Here is a 10,915-nt window from a genome sequence, read left to right as displayed (position 1 = left end):
ATTAATTGCTTTATTTGTAAACAACTTTTATCGGTGTCAGTTTGAAAAAAAGCCTTATACAACAAAACCTTATACAAAATTTTTCTGTTATTTAATAGATTACGTATTCCCTAAACAATGATTGGTGTAATATTACATGTCATTCATTCATCATTAACATTAATTTCTCTATTATTTTGTATATTTTCTCCCATAATGTCTGTTAATGCCCCTGATAATGTGTTATCAGTTATTTAATATGTTTCTCCTTGTTAATGTGTTAGTTTATCCAATTTTGTTCAATGTTATATAATATCCTATCACCCCACAGTGGCACAGAAACATCATCCTTTTTTATGTTACAATATAATATTTATGCCAATTCTCTCCATACCTATCCTGTACTTATCAAAAACCAACAATAATCATTTACTTAGAATAATATATAATTGTAAGAAAATTGCAATATAGTAATAACATCTTAAATATAGTAGTACTTTTCAAAATTATCCAAAGAAAATCAAAATTACTGTGGCAAGTGTCATTCATGTGATTTAACCAGCTGTACATCATTTCAACAATGGACATGGACTTCCTGAGCTTCTACCATTGCCTCTCCCCAGATCCTGCCAACTCTTCACAGTGTGAACATCATTTTATTGTACATTGTGTTTGATTTAAATTAAATTCATAATCCAAATGTATAATCTAAATTTTAAATTTCTTATCATCCAAAAGTATTCGGGACAAGTGCCTTTGAAGAGTACCAACATTTAACCAACCCCTATTTTATTTATTACATATGCTACAAAGGTGAAGACAACAAGACAGACACTACAAATTTGGTAACCATCATCCATCTTGTTTAGCTAAGGACAAATTTAATCTTCGTTGGACATTTAATCAGCATAGCCTAATAGGCCCAATTAACTTAACTCATCAAGATATACACATTCCAAATTGAACTTTTATTCAAAATTTAATCTTCAAATCTTATTTTATTTCATTAAATTCAGTGAAACCATTTGGAATCTTTCTTTGGACATTAACATATTATATTAATAGCATCATGAACCTAGCATTTCAGAATAATAACTTAATTAAATTATCTGCATTTTAAATAAAGCCTAATATATTATTCGAACCGGCACGACCACCCCTCCCTGAGATTAAGAGCTCATATTTAAATATTACTTAGTACTTCAGAAGAAACCAACCCAATATAAGCCTAGAATCTTTTCATCCACTTTGGAAGCCCCACCATTTTGAAAATTTACAATTGTTTACTTAGACCCTGTAGCTAATTCAACCAATAACTTATCTTATATTTGTATTTCATTAATAAATTGTATATTGTAACTTATCAAATCTATTTATTATTAAAATAATTCATATATTATAAGATTAAGATAAGGACTTACCTCATTACACAGAAATAAAACACGAATTAGGAATTATCTTTATTAAGAAAGAAATTACTTTGAGTTCAATGTGGGCTAACTTAATAGCCAAAGGAATTTTGTAGGCCTAAGTTAATGACAAGTCTATAGAAAGCTTTATGGTGCGTAGCATTGGTATATCTATTAACATCAGAAGGAAATGTGACAAAAATCACACAACGTTGGGGTTTTTTACGTTTGTAATTTTATTTCTTAAGTAGAAAGGCTGTGTATTCTAGGGAAAAGTACCGGTATCAAGGATCGTCGTCGAAAAGGTTGTTATAATTGGGTAGGCGTACGTACCCAAGAGATGGGCTATGGCCTATTGGCTGTGTGGTCCAGCGATTGCATCACACGGTGAGTAGGAATTATTGACTATATATACAGTCAATGGTAGGAACAGAAAGTGACACATTGGAAAATCGAGTTTAGCATCATCCGTAAACCTTTGTTACAATCACTCACTGCAGTTGTGATTTTTTACTTTACACTTTACACAACCGCCATTGAAGCACCGTCAATGAGTGGAACCTTGTTTATAAGCTATTGGCCACGATCATTAATAAATTTAAGTTTCCCAGCCGTATACAACACTGATTCAAGGTCTTCTTTCTGGTTATCAAAACTCAAGAACAATTTTATGCACAAAGAATCTCTGGTTCCTGACCTGGATGAAGCCTAGTTATTTAATTTAATTTACGGTTACACTATATTATCCCACTTGCGATTAATTAAATCCGTTATGTAAGAAACACGTTTTTAATCTCACTTTAATGGGATTTGCCTTCAAAACGGGATCGGAAATGTTTGCGGTATTTGTAAACAACATTTGTACACATATTAGTGAAAGCTAGAACAAATAATCTTGATCCGAACAGCTGTTCGTTGTTTCATAGATGATTATGTAATAAAAATTGGACGAATACTTGACAAAAATCGCACAAAACTGCATTTTTGAACGTCCGTAATTTTATTTACAAATTAATGAGGCTATATTTTAATGGCTAAAGACACTCTCGCAAATCTAGTGAATACATTAAAATCACTTGGATCTTGATAGGTACTCTCGTTTTCCTGGAGAAGATTGCGTAAAATGCCATCTGAGTGTTACAGACAGACAGAAAGACAGAAAGACAGACAGACAGACAGACAGACAGACAGAAATTTAGATGAGGCTTGTTTCGGCTTCTTTAATGTATAAAACGTAAAAATAATCTAAAAATTTATGATTCTGAGCAATGTACAGACAAAACTCTAATTTTATTTATATAGATTAATTTTTAACTTTGATCCATTGAATATTTTATAAATTTGATTCTCCTTACTGGACTTTACCATTTCATTGGCAGAGGACTAGACTGAAGAATATTTTTAAGTTCAGTTTTGATATATTTTCCGACAAATTTGATTATTGTATATGGACAATTGTTGCATGAAAATGTCTTTTAAAATTACCAACAACATTTCTTTTACAGGAATTACAAGTCTTGTGAGTATGTAAGATGTGGGATTTAAGAGCGATGTTACTTACAGATTAAATAACACAGTTTACACATTTTTATCTTCATTTGATGTATTAACTTGTAGTTGCGAATCAAGTGGCTCTTCTTGGAGAGCGAAGCGGAGTAGTGTTGACATGTCGGCTTCATGTTTAGGAGTGAGGTCTCATGTTGATGTCACCTCTATATATATGGACTCGTGAACCCAGTCATGTGACCGCTTCACTTGGCTCTTGGGACAGCATTAGGTTACAATTTGAGGTGGTACATCAGTAGCTTACACGTTCGTCTACTGAAATTCTGCATAAACTACTTTTAATACGATAATTTGTGCCAATGTGTAATTATTAATAAGGGAAGATTTAAAAGGGTTACTTCCAAAGGTGTGCGCCAGAACCTATGGTAACCATGGTACCACAGCACGGCTGACAGTATATATTTAATTATTTTTGTCTATGATTGTATCTACAACAATATCTTCGATTACTCTTTGTTATTTTGATTGATCAGCTGACTTTTAAAATAAGTTTGTTTATTATGTTTGTACTTTGTTACTGTTCTGATGCCTTGCCAAAAATACAATGTTTGTTTAATGCTCTTGAATTTTAGCGATTTTCCCTATAGGGAAGTAGCTATTACCGTAAGTGGCACGGTAAGACCTAGACCCGGGACCGATATTCTTTTTCATTTTGATGTCCCTAGTGGCCAAAAACACTATTAGTTTTAATATTTTATTAATGATTTTACAGTATCATTCACAGCTTGAACTGTAATTAATTATCTGCAAAGTCCTTCAATTATTCATGTCCTCGCTTTATCTCATTCGTGAAAATGACTGTGCCATGCCCGTCGTTACTAGTAATGAAATATTTTCATGTTGTATGTTGTTTTTTTTTGTTTTTTTTAAAGTGATCCATGTATAAGTTCAAACAATAGGATTACGCGTTTCGACGTCAAAGCTGCATTGTCAAATCATACAAAAATTCTTCTAGTCGCATCACAGTCTTTCCGACACACACGTACAAAACACTTTACCGGTACAAAAATATATTTAAAGTAGGCCTACTAACTAATTCTTGGTTTACGGTCGTCCACATAATAGATCTACTAGCATGCCGAGGCTTTATGAAAAACGGCCTAAACGATTTTGATTACAATTTAGTATGTTATAGTCCTTTTAACTCCAAACAAAACTGTACAACCCCCATTGCTGTAAACATACAGTTCAAGAGTTATTGTAACTTACCCTTAGTTATTACTTAGTTATTACTTTACCTATAAAATACCATAGTATACTTTCTCCCACCACTTGCCCATGTTAAGGGTTGTTGGCAAGCTAATGGGAGTAAGTATGTGTCAGATGTGTATGTGTCACATATATAACATTTATTTATGTTTGTGTAGTATTCCCAGTTTCAAGAACAAATTATTTACGTTGGTTTACATTTTTCAAGAACCTGGCAACCATTAGATATATCAACTTTATTTATGACTTTATTTTTGTATGATGATTAAAGATCACCGGATATTTAACTACTAAGGTAGGAATTTTAGTTTTACTTACCCATCATCCTAGATTTCCTTTTTTTCAAATTAATTCTTCTTTACATCAGTGTCACGAACATTTACATGCACTGTTGATAGTATGTCATTGGGAGTCCAATACTTTTAAATATAGATTGAATGGGTATGACACAATACAACAAACAGTGTTTGTAGAAGTCTTAGTCAACAAGTCAAGTCTTCATGAAAAATAGGATTGAAGACAAACTTATCGGGAAAATTGTCTTTCGTTCTGTAATGTTTACTTTTGTTTCGAATTTTTTTCCCAAATTACCATTTTAATCAAATTAAAAGGAGTATAGTTCCAAATTATAACGCACTATTTGTAGGGATTTACATATTGTGTGAAGCACCTGGGGACCGAGCTATGGCTTGGTATAGTTTATGTACATTGTAAAAGCAAATATAAAGGAAACTCAGGCTATATTTACAACTATTTTGGCTTTTAGTATTTAAGTTTTAATGAAATTTCAATTTATATTGATGGGAATTTCGAGCAAAACACATTAATTCATTTTATCGTCGATGGTAAAAATCACTTGTTTATAATAGCATAAACATAACATGAACATTGCATAAACATTTCTTTGACAGTTTGTTTAAATAAAAACAGCTGATTAAAAGTTTTTTTTAATATAATTTACATAAATATATATTTATATTATTAAATATTTATTTCACTGCTATACCAAAGTTTGCTAAAAATTGCTTAAGTACTTTGGGAATTAAGTTTTCGTAGGAGAGATCCAAGTAAAATAATCAGTATTTGATCGGAACTTTTTCATATATATCGAGTAATCTTCAGCGTATTCTTTGCTTAAAAGTAACAACAGCTGATGTTTTTCCCTTTGTGCTATTTTTGTAATGTGCTAGTATACAGTGGATGGCTTGTTATAAACATATGTTACAAGTCTTTTGATTACTTCTTCCATTGTATTTTGATCAACCAACATGGTTACATGGCAACCCATAAGGCAAATGTTAAAAAAATTTACTTTCAATTTAGTTATTTTACGCAATTTGATTTTTGTTGGCAGTTCTAACTGCATTAAACACGTGTTTAGGCCAGAAATAAACTATTTACAACCTTTGAAGGAAATCATCGAAACTGTTTTCAAGATCTTTGTGCAAGCATACATACAAGCAAACATTGCTCATATACGAATATAGGATAGGATAAAACTTACTTTGGACTTTTACTGCTCGATAATTGTGATAAGCTCTCTGACACTAGAAGGATAACTCACGGCAATCTGATAAGATGTAGATATCTTCCTGAGGAGGAACTAATTGGAATACTACTAAGGCTTTCATCGGATGCCTGAATTCGTAAGGTATATCAAGGAAACAATCGTCTGGGGTGCGCAATAATTCGACTTTCCGGATGAAGTGCTTTATGGTCTTGGCCTGCCCCTGTTAAATAAGATAAGATAAGATGGATACCTAAGGGGTAGGAGATTTCTTATTAATTGTTATAAATTAATTACTCACCTTTTACTTAATTGTCATCTTTACTTTTTACTTACTTTTTACTTCAGTCATCTCTAAATGTGTCGTGAAGGTTCACATACATTTCAGCACTCGGTTTGTTTTAACTGATTACTTTTAATGAATGCTAAATACTGCTCTCCTTTAATTTAACTGAACATGTCTAAAATATGTACAAAGCTTTTCCATCATGGAAAACTGAAGAAAATCTTTGCCCCACTGATAATCTGCGTGAAGTAAATTCATGTTGGCTCATTTTATTTCTTTTATTTGAGTCATCCCTCTAAACCAACAGATTTTCTCCATAGGGGAATCCTGACAAGTGGGGTGATATCAACCATTTAATGTGTACCATTTTTTAGTTATACAACAAACTCCATGGGTTACCAACTGGACAATCATCATCTGTTTTGAATAAAACAGAAACGACTTTGGAAGTTGGTTAACTGTAACGTCTTTTAATGTACTGTATGACAGTCAGAGTATATGCCCAGCATCAGCATATTTTTGAGTAGAGTTTCTACGTGTCCCAAAACTTTGAAAGTATGGATTTATTTGTCGGAATAGCTCTTGTCGATAACTCTTGTGTGATATTTGGATAACAATTTTCATTTTCTTTTATTGAACAGTGTATATTATTTGCCTCTCTTGAATCAGAAAAATTAACTTGACTGTAGCGACTGCAATTCCGCGGGTGTTATTCCAATTCTGTAATGGATGTGAGTGTTTAATGCATACATACATAATTGGTCTTTCTCTTGTGTTTTGTATAATATTGCAACTAACACTTACCATATCAAATGATTTGTTGAAACTTCTTATTTTTTACTTGAAATAGCTTTGTTTGTTGGTGGCTTCCAGTAAAAAAACGTTGTATAAGTTTGCTTGTGGAACTGGCAATGTAACCTTGCCATTGTGATAGCAAGGTTTGGTTTAATCTTACTACTTGGGCTTACCATAACCAAAGCATTATTATAGTTTCTTCACGAATACTTGAACAGAACCGGTATGGATCATTAATATAAACAAATGACGTTGCTGGTGTACCAAATTTGAGGGAATGTACTTCAAATTCAAATCCCTGCGCGAAATTGCAAATCAGCTATCCCAGCATTCCCCACAATTCTTCGCGTCGTCCTGCCAGCCCAAAACCAGAACAAGTAGTGGCAATATACGGGTTTAACGGTACTTGGGGCGTTTTTTCCCATGAGAATAACATGGGGATAATTTTTTAGCCACTAAATCCAAAAATCCTGATCTTTGCCTAAAAATCCCTATATAATTGTCAAACCTTAATTCTTACATTCTCTATACTAGCTGTTTGCCCGTTCTACGTACGGGAATCTTGTAGTAAGTTGACACCTTATATTCAGAACAGGAGTTGGTTTGCATGTTTAGTGTGCATTTTTCCAGATATGCTGGCAAAACTATTACTGTATAGAAATACATATAAACCTTCGCAAATACAATATCTGACAGTTTCAAAGCCAAAACGAATGCTTCGCAATTAAATGTCACCCGATCGTGTTAGTCCATATTTTATATCTAATGATGAAAGGAATTGCTTTATAGATCTATGAGGCATATCCCTAAGGTAGGCCTGTAATTGAAAGTTACTTTTCACACAGAATAAAAGTAGGTAGTTAAAATAATACCTCAAACTCACTACTGCATACTTTATTCGGGTTGACATGTTGATTAACAAAGGTGCTCTTGTCCTGTAACCCAACTAGCTCAAGAAAAATGTTTAATATAACTTCCAATGCTCCAGGTAGAGTAGGGGTGGTCCACAAATACTCATATGAATCATTTTTACTCATATGAAATCATACCAGATCATAATATCCAGGGGTAACCCTAGTCATGATTGAGAGGACGCCACCTTGTTGTAATAGCTTCTGATTGCCAGTTGTAAAACAAGGAAACAATGGCAGGCTAGTGTGATGGAATTATTAATTATACTAAGTGCCAGGATTAAAAAATAACAAGTATTATCCTCCAACCATATAATGAAACTCAGAATTGAATAATATACCACAAGAAACAGAATACACAATTAATATAGCAGCATGAGAGAGTTCATATAAGTCTGGCTATTATAGAATATCTATGTAAGAACCTTATCCTAAAATATTTATATCAACCACAATTTTATCTAAGATTAATTGTCAAATAAATGTTTATACTGATGGGAAGTGCTTACTTTTTTCCAAATTATTCTAGACTCAGTAGAACATAAATTTACTCTGAAATGTTATATTTTTTTACACATAAGATAAATACACAATTAAACAGATGACAAAACACTTATAATAATCTTAAATCTACCCAGTTGTCCGCTGGCTTTGACCTTCACTCACAACACAAAAGTCTTAGTCAGATCAAAAGTTCTGAATAAAAATATACCCCGCTAAATTCATTTAAGTCCCACTGCCGAAGATTTAATCAAATTTATTCTCAACTCTCATAGGCTAAATTGACTCTCATTAATTGAATCCAAATGGCTCTCAAAATCCAATCAAACCAATTCAGAGAGAAATATCTGTTGATAATCTAGAGTAGGTAACACTTCCTTCTGCTTAAGTAAATAATCTCAGTTAACTTCTCAAGAGTTTGTTTTCAAAGTTCTCAGCAAAGCTTAATAACTAGCACTCAGCTGACAATTTTATTGGTGGGCAGATCTGTAGCTAACGTTAGGTCTGAACTACCAGTCGCAGCATCCCTGATGGAGTTGAGCCGCAATTGGACCACATGCAGTCTTAGTGGGGCAGGGTGTTGGGCGATGACACAGATGTGGCAACCAAGACCGGAAACCCTGAATATTCCAATATATACCCAGATAGAAAAAAATACTTGATTAAAGCTTGAAACAAGTTTGATTTGTCACATCTGCAAACTTGAATCAAGTTTGCTCAAGTGGGTTCGTAAACTTGATTCAAGTTAAAATCATGCGTCGAAGTTCCCGCTCTTCCAGTCTCAATAAAACTTGAAACATTTAATTAGAATAATACTATAAATGCCTAATTTGAATAAAAATTGAAACATCTAATTTGAATAACACTTGAAATATCTAATTTAAATATAAATTGAAAAAAAAATACTTGATCCATGCTTGAAATAAGTTTGATTTGTCAAATCTGTAAACTTGAAGTATCGGGTTTGTAAACTTGATTCAAGTTAAAATCATGCGTCGAAGTTGCCGCTCTTCCAGTTTGAATAAAACTTGAAACATCTAATTTTAATAAACCTTGAAATATCTAATTTGAATAAAAATTGAAACATCTAATTTGAATAAAACTTGAAAAGTCCGAGAAATAATTATTTTTTAGCCACTTACAAACTCTTTTTTACTCCTGCAAATTTTGTTCATATGCTTTTACCAGGATTCACTTATCCAAGTAAAGCATACGACACTCAAGGCTTGTTAAATCTTTTTACTTAAAAATATGACACATGTAATAAAAATGTCATATTTTTGGGTTGAGATGCATAGCACATATAATCTTCCAATATTTCAGACAATTTTTCACAATCACAACATAATCTAATAACTTCAATACCTCTAGTTGTTAAATGCCAAGACACCTCTCTAAATAAAAAAGCGAGATACCATCTAAAAACTTATTTTTATAAAAGAGCAGGAAAAGATGAGTTATTATAGTTTTCAATCTTACAATTTTACCTATTTGTAATGAGAGTAAGAATGAATGAAAAGAACTTTAATCACCTTTAGAAAGGTTCTTTTTCATTCATTCTTACTCTTGCTACGCACCATAAAGCTTTCTATAGACTTTCATTAACTTAGGCCTACAAAATTCCTTTGGCTACTAAGTTAGCCCACATTGAACTCAATGTCATTTCTTTCTTATAAAGATAATTCCTAATTTGTGTTTTATTTCTGTCTAATAAGGTAAGTCCTTATCTTAATCTTATAATTATGAATTATTGAATAAAGAGATTTGGTATGTTACAATATATAATTTATTAAGTTAATGAAATACAAATATAAGATAAGTTATTGGTTGAATTAGCTACAGGGTAAGTTAACAATGGTTAATTTTCAAAATGGTGGGGTTCCAAAGTGGATGAAAAGATTCTCTAGGCTTAGGCCTATATTGGGTTGGTTTCTTCTTAAGTACTAATTAATATTTGAATATGAGCTCTTAATCTCAGGGAGGGGTGGTCGTGCCGGTTCGAATGATATATTAGGCTTCTTTAAAATGTGGATAATTTAATTTAGTTATTATTCTGAAATACTAGGTTTGTGATGCTATTAATATAATAATGTTAATGTCCAAAGAAATATTCCAAATGGTTTCACTGAATTTAATGAAATAAAATAGAATTTAAAGATTAAATTTTGAATAAAAGTTCAATTTGAAATATGTATATCCTGATGAATTAGGTTAATTGGGCCTATTAGGCTATGCTGATTAAATGTCCAATGAAGATTAAATTTGTCCTTAGTTAAATAAGATGGATGATGGTTACCAAATTTGGAGTGTCTGTCTTCTTATAAATTGGTACTCTTCAATGCACTTGTCCAATACTTTTGGATGATGAGAAATTTAAATTTTAGGTTTTACTTTGGGATTATGAATTTTAGTTTAAATTAAACACAATTTCCAATAGAATGATGTTCACACTGTGAAGAGTTGGCAGGATCTGGGGAGAGGCAATGGTAGAAGCTCAGGAAGTCCATGTCCATTGTTGAAGTGATGTACAGCTGGTTAATTTACATGAATGACACTTGCCACAGTAATTTTGATTTTCTTTGGATAATTTTGAAAAATGATACTATATTTAAGATGTTATTATTATATTGCAATTTTCTTACAATTCTATATTATTCTAAATAAATGATTATTGTTGGTTTTTGATGAGTACAGGATAGGTATGGAGAGAATTTGCATAAATATTATATTGTAACATAAAATAGGATGATGT

This window comes from Macrosteles quadrilineatus, unplaced genomic scaffold (genome assembly GCF_028750875.1).
Source record: "Macrosteles quadrilineatus isolate MER2022 unplaced genomic scaffold, UCM_ALF_1.0 Scaffold_1__1_contigs__length_201487025, whole genome shotgun sequence".
Lineage (NCBI taxonomy): Eukaryota > Metazoa > Arthropoda > Insecta > Hemiptera > Cicadellidae > Macrosteles > Macrosteles quadrilineatus.
This window is presented reverse-complemented; position numbering follows the sequence as displayed.